Raw genomic sequence first — 18,443 nt, 5'->3', positions numbered from 1 at the left:
GACAAAATGCATACTAAAGGGTTTTGAAGGGAAGGGAACTCAAAGTATTTTATTGTACACTCTTTTGCTCAAGAGGGAATTTGGAAATACCCTTCTTTGTCTGAAATGTAGACCATGGGTTCCATAGTCATTCTTTACACCTTCTTAAAAGTAAGTTAAGGGAACAAAATATTCTAATATACTCATACAATGTTCTTAATGACTAAAATCAAAATAAAACTGATGTCAAGTAATTCTCATGCCACCTATAAAAATAATATTGCCAAATATCATATTTGGCCTCAGAAAGCATTAGTATTTTTTTGTTCAATATTCTAATTCCCATTTCTTAAAAATAAAAATCTGAATTATTATATAAGTTAGAACAAGCCCCACTTTGGCATCAATATATACCAGTCCAGTCAAGTCATTTTTCTAAAAATTAATATTTCATAATTTAATTAATACAAATGGCATTTTCAATATGTCCTTTAATTGCATAGTTTCAATAAAAAATAAATGAAACAATCCTGAATTAATACTGAAGTTTCATAACTACCTCTTAGGAGAAAGTTACAAATACAGTTCTAGAAATCCTGGACAAGGGCATGTTCCTGTAATAGTATCTTAATAAATCTTCAATTACTTTCAGACAGATCCTGAACCAAGCGGATACACTGGGAAGCAGTTCTGCAATACAGAGAAATCTCTTAGTGAAGATTTTGTAAGAATATAAAGATACTCTGCACAAAAGGTTGAAACCTGTGCATTCATTACCTTTTTTATTAGGTTGCTGCGCCCATAACATGACTGTACTCTTGCACCGACCTTCCTACATTTAATTACTTTCTTCTTCAAGGCAGCGGAATTGTCAACAAAATTCTCTACTCTGAACTTTATGTGTCCTCATCCTCACTACCAACATATTACATAGTTAACCTTATCACTACAGTGGTCAGAGTATGCATATTAGGTAAGTATTGGGATCTATAGAATATCCACATATATGGCTGATAGGTATGTAAGGAACCATCCCTCCATCAGCAGCTGACCATGAAGATGCAGGGAGAAGCAGGGGTCAAAGGGAAAAAAAGCATATGCCAGCCAATATGGACAAGTGCAAGTGGTGTAGGGTGAGTGTGTGCAATTGTGTGTAAGTATGAGTTTGTGTGTGTGTTGCAGAAAATGAGAATTCTAATCAGTAAATAGATGTTGAGGAATTTTGACTGTTTTCTTTTTTTTTTTACTTTTTTCATTCTTCCTATATTTATTGGATATTTATTAAGAATTAGGCTCCAAGGCATTGGGCATGTCTGGGGCACAGTGCTGTGACTACATAAGATAATGGGAGAAGATACGAATAAGCAATTGCACAGCTTGGAAGTATGATAATTGGGGTGAGTACAAGGGTCTGTGGGAACACACGAAAGGACATACAACATAATCTCTGAAGCAGAAAGGTCTTCCCAGAAGAGGTGATGTCTAATCACAGGCTCAAGGGAGAAGTGCAAAGTGAGCCAGTGGAAGAGAGAAGTGAGATCTGCAGCATGAGAAGGTCTTTCCAAAGAGAGGGAATAAAACATGCCCATGCCCCAAGGGCTGAGGTTATAGGCGCGTTTTCAAATGTGCAGCTAAAGTAGCTCAGTTGGACTTGTATACATGCATATAAGTACAACAAATGGACATAAAACTATGGGGAGGGAGGGGAAATGGGGGAGGGAGGGAGGGGGGCAAAAAAATCATTAAAATATGTAAAAAAAATAAATAAATTAAAAAAAATAAAAAAAAATCTTTACATGTGCAATCTGAAAAAAAATAAATAAAAAAATAAAAAATAAATAAAAAAAAAATAAAGTAGCTCAGTTGGGCCGAGACCGGTTTGGCTCAATGGATAGAGCATCAGCTTGGGGACTGAAGGGACCCAGGTTCAATTCCAGTCAAGGGCATGTACCTTGGTTGCGGGCATATCCCCAGTGGGGGGTGTGCAAGAGGCAGCTGATCGATGACTCTCTCTCATCGATGTTTCTAGCTTTCTATCTCTCTCCCGTCCTCTCTGTACAAAATCAATAAAATATATTTTAAAAAAATAAAATAAAATAAAGTAGCTCAGTTGAGTTGGAGAGCTGGGTGCCAGAGTGAGGATGTGAAACTCTTCTTGTCTCCATTAGGATTAGTGTAGGGTCTCTGTAAGGCAGCAGGTAGAGACAGTCGAGGAAAGGATTAGGAAAACAAAAGACAGCGGAGACTGAGGATCAAGAAAATACTGTAAGAAAAAATGGCTCCCTACTGCCTCCAAGCTGCTCCTGAAAATCTGTTTCCTGCTAAGGAGTGTAACATTCAAAGTAGCTGCTTTGGTTATAAGCAGTAGAAACCAACTCTGAATAACATAAACAAAAATATAATTCATTGGAAGGCTGTTGGGAGCCTATTGAATAAAAGTAGGAGTGATACAAAATGAATCTTAGAGGTAAGCAGGAAAGAACTCAGTTCTATGTACAGTGAGCACTCTATTTTAACCCACCAAAAGCCTCGCTAATAACCTGCTTCGTATCAGACACTGTACAAGGTAGGCGATGGAGAAAGAGATTTGAATAAAATAGTTATTGCCTACTTTTATTGTTCTTAGAGTCTAGCAGGGTTGGGGGTACATGAAATAACCTCCCCCAAAAAAAACATTTATGATAGCTGCCTCGAAGGATGCTGATGACAGAGAAACAGCAATTTTAGATGAACACATCAGGAATGATGTAGGTGACATTTAAGCCTAGATGTAAAGAATGTGTAGTTACCCAGGTGAGGAGCATGGGAGAACTCCCTTCAATGTGAAGTCAGTGTACTAGAACATTGTAAAGGCAGGAGGGTTGGTGCCAGGAGAGAGAGAGGACTGTGGGATGAAATAAAACCAGAGAAGCAAGGCTGAAGCGAGGTCGCGCAGAGGTTAGTGGATCATGCAAGCATGTGGTCTTGTACTCAGAAGTACAACGAGGGCTACTGAGGGGTTGTGAGTGGAAACATATGCTCAGGCTTGCGTGTAAAAGGCTGACCTGGATACCATACAGAGTTGGGAGTAGCAGGCAAGAACAAAAGTGAAACGGTCAGGACAGAGTCTCCGAGTAAGCTGAACACATTAAATAGCTACGTGACAGATTTGTCTGTCCACAATGCTTTTCCCTTTCTAGAGTCTGGTGTCTTTGAGGAATTTCTCCCTCCAAGAGTGCTAGATGAGGCTGTTAGTCTTGGTGCTCAAAGGCGGTTACTCAGAGTGTCCCCATCCCTCCAGAGTACTTAGGTCAAAAAGGGGCAAAGATTCAAGCAGAATCGATCAGTGCAGAGGTGGGCAAAAGTAGGTTTACAGTTGTTAATACAAGGAACACAGAGTTTATTCTTGTATTATTATTTATTAATTGATGGGTTATTTGTATTACAACTGTAAAGCTACCTTTGCACACTCCTGCATCTTCTATGGATTCACATGTATCTGCCAGAAGAGAAAACTCCTTTTTATGGCAGTGGCAAAGCTGGCAATATGCAAGCATAATGGAGCTGGCACCCACTTCTAAAAATATGTGAGCTAGGGTCGGAAATAAAAAAAAATATTTTCATATGTTTTATAGACCACATTAGAATAAAGTTTTAGCGAAATTCACATGATGGGAAATGCAACTAGTTCTTCAGAACCAAGAAAAAATATAAAATCACACCAAAAAGAAAAAGTCTAGCTTATCCCAGCATGTGTGTAAGCATTTATGAAATTCAAAATATGTTTGAAATAATGTTAACTTATTGACATATATTACCCTGGCCAAGGCAATTGAATACACCTGTACAAAGTTCAGTCTTTGCATGCTCCACACGCTCAAGCTCTGCCTGCACTGGCATTGCAAAACCAGAGGCTTAAAATCTCTCTCTCCTGAAGTCAGGGAGGTCATTCTTTCAGAATGCCATTCACCTCCTATTTCAATCATGTGCCCCACAGCAGAAGAGAGAAATCTTAGAGAAATTTTAGCTCAAAGTAGGTTTTGTATGGACAAGGTTAACCAACTGGAATGGTTACTTAGACATACTTCTTTGAATATAAAGGCTGAAAATAGAATCACTGCTAACAGATCATCAATCTAAAGTAAAGATATAGTATAGCTAATGTCACATAAGTTAATATTAACATTTTTGTACAGAATTTCACATTCACCAACTATATAAAATTGTATATTACACACACACTCACACACACACACACACACACACACACACACACCTTTTTTGTAGAGCTCTTAGCAGATTAAAAGAGGTCTGACATACCTCATTTACTACTATGGGTTATCATAAATATAGTGGTGTTCTGACTACTACCAACAGAATTTTTAGAATCTCTAAATGCAGTTCATTTAATTTACAGTAATCAAACTTGAAAGTACATCAAAATCTCAATATTAGAGAGAAATAACATTCAGTTAACCTCTAAGTGAACATCTGTAAGTATAACAGGAAGAAGAACGCTCTGTAAGCAAGTTGCTATTAGCTGTACTTAATAACCTGTATGGCCTGCTCACTCAACACTTAGAATGACTGTAGCAAGCAATAAGGCATCAGCCCTGTTCTATAGTAGTTTGAATTTTTTTACAACATTTTATGGATACTCTACTAATGATATAAGGGTAACTAGCATGTTTGTAGGTCACCAGATTTTAGAAAGTATTTTGAAGTACATTTACTTTTATTACAATTCCATCTTTATCCATTATTTCACAGACAGGAGAACTGAGAGTCAATAGATAAACAATATAACACCCAGAATCACGGAACTAATTGAAAGAGGCTTTGGACTCTAAAAGAGACTTCCTATCCTAAGATTAGGTCTATTTCTCTTGCAATACATGTGCCATGTATGATTAAGGCACTATATATACATCTATTTTTTTTCTGGTTATTAGGCCTGAATAGAAAGGGAACAAAAAAACAAATTTCAGTAACCGAAAAATTGCTGTTTCTCTAATTCTGTTCAATATTTGAAATGCTTCCGGGAAAATATTGTCAATCTTGACTATTAATTATATTGCACAGTTTCTGAACAAGCAAGATGTTTTGTATGGGAAGCAAGCATTTGTAGAAATAAAGTCTGAAACACACATGCTGTTTTCTGTGCCAATTAGGGTCCCAGCAGTGATTTTTTATTCCAAGGCAATGCATTTCTCTCCATATATAAGATGAAAAGCTTTACTAAATCCACCTGCACCAAAACAAGGAGATAAATTGATCCCTCCGTGGGAAAACTAACATCTTCTAAGAAGTCGGTGCAATATTTGACTCTGCAGGTGAATGGTCCAGGGTGGAGATTTCATCACCGTGATGAGGGGAGATAGTCATAAGCATCGAGTGTTCACTTCAATATGAGATGTGAAGCTACAGTGGACTCGTGTGTCCTTAAAAGGCCCATGTCTAGAACATCTGGTTTTAGAGAAAAAAAGGTCTTTTTCATAGTCACCCATGGCCTACCATCCACTTATCAGAACTTTATTTCATCTTTAGCAAGAACTATATCTCTATCTCAACGAAACAGTCCTATATGCTGACCTTATTCAACTTGTCAAATATAAGCCTTTAAAAAATCTCTTAGATTATCTAAATAAAGCCCATTGACTAAACTACCTTTCCCTGTGCATTTTTTTATTTTGCAACCCTTAGGACACATCAGAGTCTTCAAAAGATCATTTCACTCATAACCTTTGGTATAATACCTCAGTATCTTGCCTGGTGTATTCTTCAAAATGGGACCAGACTCAGCCAAGACCCACGTGAAGAATGGATTTGTCCCAAGATTTCCACTAGGCATGGTCTGTGTGCAAAATACTGGGCTAGATACGGGGACCCACAATGTACATACATGGCTTCAATAACCAAGTGTATCCGAGTCTATTAGGAAAACCACCCCAAGAATACAACACAGTGAGATCCATGTTATATGGTACAGGGTTGGCGGAAAGCAAATCAACCAACATTGCTTGGGCATGTTTACAAAGTTCTGATAAGTAGATGGAGACTTGCAGGAGGAGCAAGCACTGAGCCAGAAATGCAAGAAGTTCACATTCATTGTGAGATCAAAAAAGAAATTTTTTTCTAAGCTGAGGAAATTATACAGATTTTAAAAGGAGACAAAAAAAAAAAGTAGGGAGGTTTAAGTTATTTCCATTTTCTCAGAATATGGAAAAGAACAGTGGGGGTTAGATTTTGAAAGGTAAACAGGAGCCAGATCATGAAGGATCCTGAATGAAAAAAAATAAAATAAAAAGAGTACGAGAGTTTGGATTATTTCCAAAGTTCATTATCTATTGAAGGGCTTCATTAAAGTGCTGGTATAAAATCAGTACTATAGAGAAACAGAAGAAATAACAGGGTTGAGAAAATGTGCTCAACTTTACGATCCTGTTTCAAATATTTAGGTCATATGTATAGGCACAAACGTTCTCTAACGTCAAAGCTTGGTGTTTCCTACTTTAAACTAAAAAGACAGGGAGGTCCTGGCTGGATGGTTCAGTTGGTTGGAATGGCATGCCATGAACCAGTGGTTTGGGGTTTAATTCCAAGTTGGGCACATACCCAGGTTATGGGTTCGAAACAGAGGCGTGTGAATTGCATGCAATCAGTCTCTCTCTCTCTCTCTCTCTCTCTCTCTCTCTCTCTCTCTCTCTCTCTCTCTCTGTCTCTCTCTCTCTCTCTCTCTCTGTCTCTCTCTCTCTCTGTCTCTCTGTCTCTCTGTGTGTGTGTGTCTGAAAATCAACAATATCATATACTCAGGTGAGTATTAAAATATAAAATAAAATAAGCTAGAATAAAACAAAAAGGCAGGGAGGTGCTCTTTAAGAAGCTGATAGTCAGCTGAGGCCACTGCAAACTAATCCACTTCTATTTGACCTGAAAGGTTTTTTTTTTTAAAGGTGCCCTTTTAATTAGAAGTGATAAATCTTCTTTTGCGTAAGTGACACTTTTCATAACGAGGGGGGAAATCAACCTATATTGTGTAAAAAAAAAAAGGGGGGGGGTTATATAATAAGGAAGCCAACCTGTAGACTATTAGCATATGCCATTAAGAGATCATCAGAATATAAACCAAAAGGAGGGATATAGAGAATGAAATGGGGTAGAGATGTTTAAGAGGACTGGGTCATAGATCAGATGTGGAGGTGAGAAGGAAAGGAGAGTGATAAATCTCATGTTTCTTACATATAAAGGTTAGAAGTACAGGTTATATTCCAGAAATGTTTGTTGGCATGCTGTTTTAAACCAAATCAACAAACATTCAATTTAAGGTGGTGATTCTGAATCAGCTCTTTGGCATCAGAAAAACATAATTTGTGTTATAAATTGGCAAGCTAGTGATTTCTGCAGTGCCTACAATTGAACTATGTAATTTACAGACCATAGAACACTTGGTTTAGCTGCAGAGGAGAGTAATAGTTTCAGTTGATGCCATTTTATAGCAGAGAATATTGCATGAATGGTTTAATTGGGCAATTAGTTCTATTGCCCAAAAGCATAGAGCCAAAGCAAACATCCTCAAAATATGTAATCAATACTGCTACATGTAATCAGTTGATTTTAGACTGTAGATAAATATATAATAGGACTAAGCCAAATATTTTGATGTGATTATATAACACTTTATAGGGATTTATAAAAATACTAGAGGCCCAGTGTAGGAATTCATGCATGGGTGGGGTCCCTTGGGGTGGCCTGCTGGGATTGGGCCCCAGCTGGCACCCCCAGGCTCACAGCCCCAGCTCACACCCTCAGTCTTTCAGCCCCACAGCCTGGCCTGGCACTCCACCATGTCCTGGTGCTGCTCCCTCACCTGCTTCACCACCCTGCCTGCAGGCCAGGCCATCGATCAGGACCAGGCCCTTTGCCTAGCTCCCTCAGTGACTGGGAGCTGGGAAGTGGCCCCACCCCCCACTGCTGCCACTGGTCACTGTCTGTGGGGTGATCAGCAGGGCAATGGGACCCATGCTTGCACTCACCTTGGCCTGGTGCCACCTGCACATCTGCTCCATCATCCCACTACAGTCCCACTCATTGGGGCCCACTGGGTCCAGCAGCACCTCCACCACCGCCCACTGCCAGCACTATGTTGCCAATACCTGTCATGTTCCACATTGCCCCCTTGTGGTCGGTGCACGTCATAGCTAGTGGTCGAACTACCAGTTGAACAATTTTCATATTAGGCTTTTATTATATAGGATTTAAATAAAACTATCTATCGCTTCCCAGATAAACTAATCTTACTAAACTAGCCTATAAAACTTCATTTATTTATGCAACCTGTGGTTATTGAGCACCTATTAGAATCCAGACACCATGCTAGTAAGTGCTGGGGAATACAATGGTAAAAACCATGGCCTCTATAGTTTATCGTGTAGAGCACATGTGTCAAACACAAGGCCCGCGGGCCAAATCCTTGATAGCATGTGAGTTGGTTAACAGCACTGTTAAGGAAAAGATTGTTCCACTCATTTTAAATTCACATTTCTGGTTAACACTGTCAGTTTATGACTGTTCAGTAAACCATTCGGCCCGCGATTTAGGCTGGATTTTATATTTTGGCCCCTTCTCTGATTGAGTTCGACACCCCTAGTGTAGAGGAAAACATAAGTGTTATAATCATAAAAGCCTATAATTACAAACTGGGATAAAACCTCGCTAGAAAAATACAATAGAGAGAAAAAAAATGCCCCCTTCCAACACACACAAAAAATTTACATACTAATTCATAGAACTTGTGAACAGATTACCTGGCATGGAAAAAGAGACTTTGCAGATGTGATTGATTAAGTTAAGGATCTTGACATGGTATTGTCCATCTAGGCCTCATGTGATCACAAGGGTCCTTTACAGAGGGAGGCGGGAGGGTCAGAGAAACAGATGTCACAGTGAAAGCAGAGGGTCAGAATCAAGGAGAGAGTTGATGATGGAGGGTGGGGACACAAGCTAAGGAATGCAGACCATTTTAAAAGCTAGCAAAGAGAAGAAACAGATGCTACCCAAATGCCTTCAGAGAGAGCTCAGTCCTGATGATATTTTGATTTGAGCTCAATGAAAATAATCTTGGTCTTCTGATCTCCGGAATAAAAAATAATAAATATGTGTTATTTTAAGGCACTAAAATTGTAGTAAGTTGTTATAGCAGCAATAGGAAACTAATGGAAACCCTACCCTTCCTCCTGTGCATTCCATCTTATCATTCAAATATGGGTTCAACTGTCGCCGTTCTATTTCTGTGAATGGTGACTCAACATTTCTATATTAAGGAGGTACACTAAGTAAAGAGGAAGAGGCAGCCAATGTAAGAAAGGGTAGGTAACTGTAGATTTCCTGAGAAGGTAGAAAACCATGAGATGGAGGACCAGACACTAGAAGGATTAGTCTCAGGTAGAAAATGATAATTTCTAATTTTCTTTCCTTCCTCTTCGGCTTATTTTAATTGTCCCCACAAGTTTAGTCCCAAGCCATTTTGTATTGTTAAATGGCTTGGGGGAGAGGGGGCATATGTGTGTGTTTAGTTGGTCTTATTCAGAGTTAAACTTGGTGGGAAGGGGGACCAGAGAATCAACTGAGAAAAACTGGTTATCAAAATGAGTAAGCCATGGGCTTGGCCTTAAGTGACCACAGGGAAAGAGAAAAATAAATAACTGGATTCCTGAGAGGTAAGCTGACTCTGCTTAAAGCCTAAGAGAGCAGCAGAATGTGGCTCAGGGATTGTGTTGAATTGATGAAGGTCTTAGCAGCTCTACACTGCTATGGTTAGATTTCCACTTATTTCTCCATGAAATGCCCACTACATGGAAACATTAAAAAATGTATAATGTATAGGTAATGTATACTCTACCTACAGGTAGTATACACTGAGTGGCCAGATTATTATGATCTCTGAACACATAATAATTTGGCCTCTCAGTGTATATCCTATATAATAAAAGGCTAATATGAAAATTTCCTCCTAGACCAGGAGTTTGACCAGCAGACAGGCCAGCCAACAGCCCATGTCCCCTCCCCCTGGCAAGGCTGGCTGGACCCCACCTATGCATGGATTCATGCACTGGGCCTCTAATATATACTGAGTGGCAAGATCATTATGGGTTCAGAGATCATAATTATCTGGCCACTCAGTGTATAGTAATAATAGGTAACGTATACCCTACCTATTAAATGATACTCATACTAAATCAAGTAGAGAAGTATACAAAAATAAAACCTGTGATTTGATACTAGACCACAGAAGTATTTTGACAACCAAATTAAGGGTTACCTTTTTATTGGAATAATAGGAAATTTATGTAGACATATAACTTTATAGAAAGAGGAATGATAGATAGATAGATAGATAGATAGATAATAGATAGATAGATAGATAGATAGATAGATAGATGATAGATAATAGGCAGGGTAAAATTCCATTTACAAATTGAAATAAAAGGGCCAAGGTGGAAGTCAAATAATTCATTTGAGTCTTAGGCAGATATGTTTGGAATAGTGACCATTGATGAGTGACTGACAAGTAGAGAGGAAGAGATAAATATGTATGTGCAGAATTTCAATTATTCATGTATTTTAAGAAGCAGCCAGGGTTTAACCTAATGGCATCTCATTTATGGTCAGTTATTATACACTTGGAGGTGGTCTAGCAGGCCTGGAGAAGAGAGTGTCTTTTTCAAGAAAACCCCTTTGTGACAAAGTACTGAGAAAGGACAGCTGCACAGATCCTGGGAGGAAAGAAAAGGTTGAAAAATCCATATTGCTTTGAATAAAGAATGTTCAAGTGCATATCAATCATTTATCTAAACTTATTATGATAAAACCATGAATTATGTTCACTCCATATTTTCAATTAGATGGTTCAACAGATGGTGAAGATTTACAGAAACGTTAACATTCTGGATAAGACAAGTTTAATAAATTTGTCAATGGGAATCTCTGGGGCTATGGGAAAATGGTCGCATGCCAAATAAAATGGTAGTTAGGTTTGCAAAAAGGCACAGGACCAGAGTGAGGGTTATTTTTGTTTTTCTGCTATTAAATTCCAAGTCCTGATTTGTGAATGTTTTTATAGTTATGAGAACTGTAGAAAGCTTTAAAATATGCTTCACAGATGCCCACATATGAGGCCAATAGATCTGCCACAAGAGATGGCTATTGGCAAAAGTGCAATACTTCTGTCTCAAACAGTCCCTAAACTCAGTAGCAACAGGTCCTCTGAGGTCTAGCTTCTCTTTGAAATACAAGTAATGAAAAATTATTCAAATCAGAGACATCCCACTCTCAGCTCTCACAGTTTTTCTGAGCCACACAAATTGTACACCTTAGCAAGTAATTTCTGTATCCATCCATGGAAAGAAACAAACAAAAAATGTATTCAATGTTTCCTATTCCAATAGCATAATAGTAAATATTATCTTCTTTATACTGGTAGTGGGCGGTGGAGGAGGGGGGAGAGTCTCTTCCCTAACATTGTATTAATATGGCGAGAATCCGGAATCCTCTTTAGAATGCCTATAGCTTCATCAGTGAAATTCTTTCTTGGTTGGATTTTTTTCATTTGCAGTGAAAAGCACAGCCATCAGATCACTATAAACATATTTCTAACACAGTCACTGACATTTCATTAAGCCAAACAAATAGAAATACAGTTTTAAGAAAAAAAGATCAATGAGTATTATTTATAAAGTGGTTTTGATGGTATAGATCAAATCCTAAAAATTCTACAAGAACTACTTTATAAAACTGTACATTAAACCAGGGCTACCTAATCCATTTTAAAGAGAATTCAGGGATGTGAGTCAAAATTCTACTTCTTGCCTTCCTAACATAAGTGGGTTGGGTACTTCCCAGAGTCACCTAGCTACCAAAAGATGGGTATTGGTGGCTATCCAGCTCGCTGGAATGCAAAAGCCTCTAAGCATCTCTGCTCAACTTGGCTTTCAATCCTGCCCATTCTGCCTTACCTGCTTATGGGTGGGCAGCCCTTTATACTCAGAGTTAGTCCATTTCAATAGTGGCACTTGCAGTTCCTGTTAAGTTGCTGGTATGTTCTAAACCCCTCTTCCCCACCCCTACCCCCCCCCCCACACACACACACACACTTGAATATAAATGACCTACTTGTCTTAACCCCAGCACTCTGGCTGAGACAAACATGTGGAATTCCATTTTCCCCAGAATTGGTCTGACTGCCGGATTGGCACTACAACACCCCTGGTGCCAGCATTTTGGTCTCTGATGGTCTCACTAATAGATTTTCCATCTGTTATTCTGTCATTTTATTGGTGTATAACTATATTACTTTATGTAGCCGGGAACTGAGTCAATAAAGACAGGGTCTCCAGCCACATTCTGACAGGGTAATTTAGTTAGAAACCTGCCCCATTCAATATTTGATATGTTGTGCGTTTAGTATGGCAATAAACAAACAAACAAAATAAATAAATAAAGGGCCTAATAGTAAGACTGTAAGCACAAGTTTTAAAGCAATTGGCTGGTATATTTAATATGGAAAACATTCTAAATATTATAGAGTTATACTGTTATTTGAGTCTTATAGACAAGAAAATAGTAATAAAAAAGACAAAAATGAAATAGATCAAAGTAACTAAATGAAAGATATATAGTTTTAAGAAGGAAGAAAGAAAAGATAGAAAAGCAAAAATGCATAAAATTCCTATAATAAAAAAAAAATCTATTAAATCCAAGCCTGGTGATATTTTCAGACAACAGTATGGTGATTACCAGAGGGATATGGGGGATGTGAGAGAGGAAGAAGAGGTATAGAGAGGATAAATGGTGTTGGAAGGAGACTTTACCTGGGTTGGTAAACACACAATGCAATCCTATCTGGTAATAAAGAGGGAATATGCTAATTGACTGCCTTGCCCTCAAAGATGGTGGTGCCCACAGCCACAAGATGGTAGCACCCAGTCCCTTCAGCCATGTTGGGGTGTCTACCTCTGGAGTTCCCTAGTCCCCTCAGGCAAGCCTTTGCTGCCCAGCCGCTCAGGACTGGTTCAATGTACAGGCAAGCCTCGGATGTTGACTGCCCAGCTGCCCAGGGCCGCCCGAGGCTCAGGTAACCAGGGCTGGCCAAGGCTTGCAATGCCGGCAGTAGCAGAAGCAGAGGTGTGATGGGGGTGTCACCTTCCCCTGATCACTGGGTTGCCTTCCACCTCAGAGGGCTTTGATCATTGAAAGAGGGAGCAGGCTGGGCTGAGGAAAGCGCCCTCCAGTGAAAGAATTTTTAAGCACCGGGCCTCTAGTATATAGATAATGTATTATAGAATTGTACACCTGAAACCTATATAATTTTATTAACCAATGTATCTCCAATAAATTTTTTTTTAAGTTTTTATCAGAAGATAGAAAAGCTTCAGCTCTATCTTGAAAACACAGGGAGGACTATCTTCATTCAAACTCCCAGTCACATGCCCTGCCTGGTTTCTGGGCCTAGCTATGTAATTTACTTCGATCAATGAGATGTTAGCAAAGATCACATAACTAGGGGCCTGAGAAGTGATTACCAGCCTCCACTCTCTGTCCAGTTTGTCTCCTTTCTCCATGAAAACATGCTCACAGGAGACATGGTGAGCAGAGCTGAGTCAAAGTTGTCATCCTCGCCAGTGCCACCCCTGAGCAGGTGACAGTCAACCAGCCCTCCAACAGGCAGCTGACCGCAGGTGTATGAGTAAACTGAGACCAGAAAAATCACAAGCCAGCCCAGGACTGTGAGCTAAATAAATGATCATTCTTTGATGCCACTGATTTTGATGGTTGTTTGCCATGTGGCACAATCGTTGCAATAGACAACTGATGGACTCCTGCAAGTGATTACCAAAAGGAAATTTTCACAAAGAGTGCAGAAGTCATTTAAGTTCATTTGTAATCAGGACAATTCAAAGTCAATGAACAAAGAGACACAATTTCTCACTCATCAAATTGAAACTCATTGTGTTTTGGCAATAAGCAAAGTAGCTGAAGCATTGACTCTGAGTGGAACTGTGACTTGTATCCTTCCTGGAGGGCAGGATATATCAGAATTTAAAGCATGCATTCCATTGGACATAACAATTCCAATTTTCTAATAGCCTCAGTGAAAGGCACATGGATATTGTATGTATAAAGACATGTATAAAAAACAATGTTCATTATAAAAAATGGTTGAATAAAATAAAATGAAAACAATATACTATATGCACTTCACTGTGAAAATAGGTAAGTAATTTATAGTATGTCCACATTCTGGAATGCTATGCAGCTGTTAACAATAATTGAAAATGATTTCTATTCTGTAATAAAGCAATATATCTGACTGCTATGAACTAAAAAAGCAAGGCAAGAAAGTAGGCAGTTGCTGTAATATTATTCATATGAATGTATATTAGTGTGTTTGTGTGTGGGCATGTTTAGGTACAGATACTTAGAAAAAGGAATTATTATTTATGACTTTGAGAAAGGAAGAAAATGGAGGGGGGAGGAAGAGGAAACTATTATATTTTCTCGAGATTTAAGTATTTCTTCAAACTTTTTCATTTAATACTGTGAAATAAACACATTCATTAAAAAAGTATTAAGTGTAAAAAAAATAACACCAAAAAAAATCTAGGAGACCAATTGGTGAATGTTTTGTTGATTTTAGACTGTGGTAAGCTGTTCAAAAGGGGTTAAAAATGGAAAGAAAACTGTCATAAAAATGGTAATCTATCTGAGTATATAAAAACTAAACATTTCTTCATGTAATAAATCACTGGAAGCAAATTAAAAGTTAATCAACAAAACCCTTTAAAAAGCATTGCCACAGGCATAGAGTTAACATCCTTCATACATAAACAGATCTTACAAAACAGGAGAAAAAGATAAAAAAGCACTAAAGAAGGTAGAGGGCACAGGAGCATCTACAAAGGAGAAACACAGACAGCAAGCATTAAAAATATGAAAATAAAATGAATCAATAAAATGTACTTTAAAATATTACCAAGGTGTTATTTTCACCTTTTATACTGAAAAAGAATAAAACATGTTTACAATGATAATACCCCCAATGGGACCATAGTGAAAACAGATCCTCCCAGCTGCAATGATTTAGAAATTGCAGAGAGAGAGAGAGAGAGAGAGAGAGAGAGAGAGAGAGAGAGAGGACGTGAGAGAGGCATTAACAATGGTTATCTCTAGATGTTAGGAATAGGAATAATCTATTTTTGTTACTTCTACTTTTTAAAAATATATTTTATTGATTTCAGAGAAGAAAAGAAAGGGAGACAGAGATAGAAACACCAACGATGAGAGAGAATGAGAGAGAATTATTTATTGGCTGCCTTGTGCACCCTCCTGAACTAGGGATCGAGCCCACAACCCATGCCTGTGCCCTGACTAGGAAGAGAACTGTGATCTCCTGGTTCATTGGTGCCATGGGGGCTGGGCTGTTACTTCCATTTCTTAAAAAGACTAAAAAATTATTCACATCCTTATGGCTTCACAATACAGGATATTTTTAGCAGATGGTCATGCATCTGCTACATGGACTATGGTGGACCTTTGGCACTGGGTCTTGCCAGGAACTTCTGACTCCTGAAAGGACTAATGGGACTGAAGGTGGAGGCAGAATATCAAACTGAGGATGGATCACAATCGCTACAGTCATCATTAGAAAGGGACTGGAGGGATAATAGGAAGACTGTCATCAGTCTTTGGGTGCTGGAAATGCTGAGTGAATTTATATTATCTCTATCTTTGGCAAATCCCAGAGTTATAAAAATTAGTGTATATTACATTTATAATGGAAAAAAAAAATGTTCACATACCTGCAATTGGGTATTTCTTTGAGGAAAAGGTTTGTTCTCAATCTCTATAATGTCATCTGGTTTTATTTCAATCAATTTTTAATATATCTCAAGTGATAAAACTTTCATTGTTTTATCGGCAAGTTTCCAGTATTCATCATAATATCAAGAAACTATTTTTATTATTCGTCCTACATTTTTCCTTTATTAACATCTTCCTCTGGCCTTTGAAAGATAATTTCAAAGGCTCAAAGAAGTCAACCTCTCTATATGCGGTGAGGGTTTGTGCTTCTTAAATAACTTTAATCTTAATACTTTTTGCTGTATCTTTAAGGTCCCGCCTTTCATATCAGCTAATATACTCGTCTTTCTCCTGCCCGCTGCCTACAGAAATCCTGCTTTAATTATACCAGTGTTGAAACTTCAAAAGAAAGCCAGAGCACAATGGATTTATTCTTTTTCCATTTAATATTTGTTAAAAGAAGTTTTCTTTACCTCTGAGGGAAAGAAATCAAAATAGGATTGAGTGTTATTGAGACTGGTCCTACAACTCAGTTTCAGTCGGGGTGTTTGAACCAGACGCGGTAGATGGAGGTCAGTCACTGCGTTTTTGTTGCTGTTGTTGTTTAGGAAATCATGCACACATTCAATCATTCTCCCAACTTTCACTTTTATCCTTGCATTAAAACTGTTTCTAATGAAATTGGATGCGTTCTCTCTTCCCATACAATATATAGTAAGTTAAACAAAAATCAGCCTGGACTGAGAATTAAAGTAATCATGCACCTAGAATTAAAGTTTAGAAAATTTGCCGAAACCGGTTTGGCTCAGTGGTAGAGCATCGGCCTGCAGACTGAAAGGTCCCGGTTTGGCTCAGTGGTAGAGCATCGGCCTGCAGACTGAAAGGTCCCGGGTTTGATTCTGGTCAAGGGCAAGTACCTTGGTTGCAGGCGCATCCCGGGGGGGGGCGCGGCAAGAGGCAGCTGGTCAATGTTTCTCTCTCATGGACATTTCTAGCTCTCTATCTCTCTCCGTTCCTCTCTGTAAAAAAATCAATAAAATATATTTAAATAAATAAATAAATAAATAAATAAATAAATAAATAAATAAAAGTCATCTTTAAGCCTTTCAAAAAAAAGTTTAGAAAATTTTAAAAATGCAACTGTAAAAGATTCAGTTTTACTGAGGACAAGAAGAAATCTAATAGAAATCTAAGCTCTAGACACCTAAATAGTATTATAACTCTTCTGCTATTCACTAATCACACTGCTAGCTAGCATTCATTGGTTTCCCACTACATCTTAAATAACAACCAAACTCCTGGCCATATCTTTTAAAGCCATGGTGTGTTTCAAGCTTACCTTTTTAACTTTTTCTGGGGATACATTATACCTTACACCTACCTCTTCCTTCCTCAAACCCCCTGGTTTCTGGCTCTTCACCAGTTCCTAGAAAATACAAGTCATTCCCATGTTAAGCTCTTTGGGTCTGCAATTCCCAGTACCCAGAATGTGTCTGTCCCCACTTCATAGACTAATACCTTTTTATCTTTCAAGGATGAAAATGTTTCACTACCTGATCCTTTCATCACCTGCTTTTAAATCTCTTCACACTGGTTTTTTGTTTGTTTGTTTGTGTGTTTTTTATTTTTTTATTTCTAAGCATGTGTCACAATTCATAATTATATGAAGTTGGCCCTTAAACAATGCAGAGGTTAGAGGTGCTGACCCATGATGCAGATGAAAATCACTCACAGCAACCAATATCATAAATAACAGATTAACACCTATTTTTTATCTTATATGCATTTTATGCTATATTCTTAAAATGCATTATGCTAGAGAGAGGAAATGGTTAAGAAAAGCATAAGGAAGAGAAAATACACTTATGGTATCTATTTTAAAAAGCTGCATATAAGTGGACCCACACAGTTCACACCTGTGTTGTTCAAGGCTTATTTATCTATATTATTTATTGGTTTTATTTTTTAATATTTTTTATTTATTTCAGAGAGGAAAGGAAAGAAGGGAGGAAGGGAGAGAGAGAGAGAAAGAGAGAGAGAAAGAGAGGGAGAAAGAGAGGGAGGAAGAGAGAGAGGGAGAGGGAGAGAAAGAGAGAAACATCAATGACAAGAGGGAATCACTGATTGGCTGCCTCCTGCAAGTCCTACATTGTGAATCTACCCCACAACCAAGGCATATGTCCTAACTGGGAATCAAAGTGTGACCTCCTGGTTCATTTCATAGGTCGACACTCAACTGAGCCATGCTGATCAGGCTCTAGTGGACTTCTTAATGCCTAGCTCCCTCTCTAGATGCTAAGAATTAAGAAAAAAGGTATAGTGTTAATATACCACTAAGCATCTAGCATAGTGGTTCTCAACCTTTCTAATGCTGCGACCCTTTTCTGATGGTCTTAGGCTTTATAGCAGCAGTTCTCAACCTGTGGGTCATGACCCACAGGTTGAGAACTGCTAGCAGGGTTGCCTAAGACCATCAGAAAACACAGATATTTACATTATGATTCATAACAGTAGAAAAATTACAGTTATGAAGTAGCCACGAAAATAATTTTATGAGTTGGGGGTCACCACAACATGAGGAACTGGATTAAAGGGTTGTTGCATCAGAAAGGTTGAGAACCACTGATCTA

The sequence above is a fragment of the Pipistrellus kuhlii genome, unplaced genomic scaffold (assembly GCF_014108245.1).
Source record: "Pipistrellus kuhlii isolate mPipKuh1 unplaced genomic scaffold, mPipKuh1.p scaffold_m20_p_28, whole genome shotgun sequence".
NCBI lineage: Eukaryota > Metazoa > Chordata > Mammalia > Chiroptera > Vespertilionidae > Pipistrellus > Pipistrellus kuhlii.
This window is presented reverse-complemented; position numbering follows the sequence as displayed.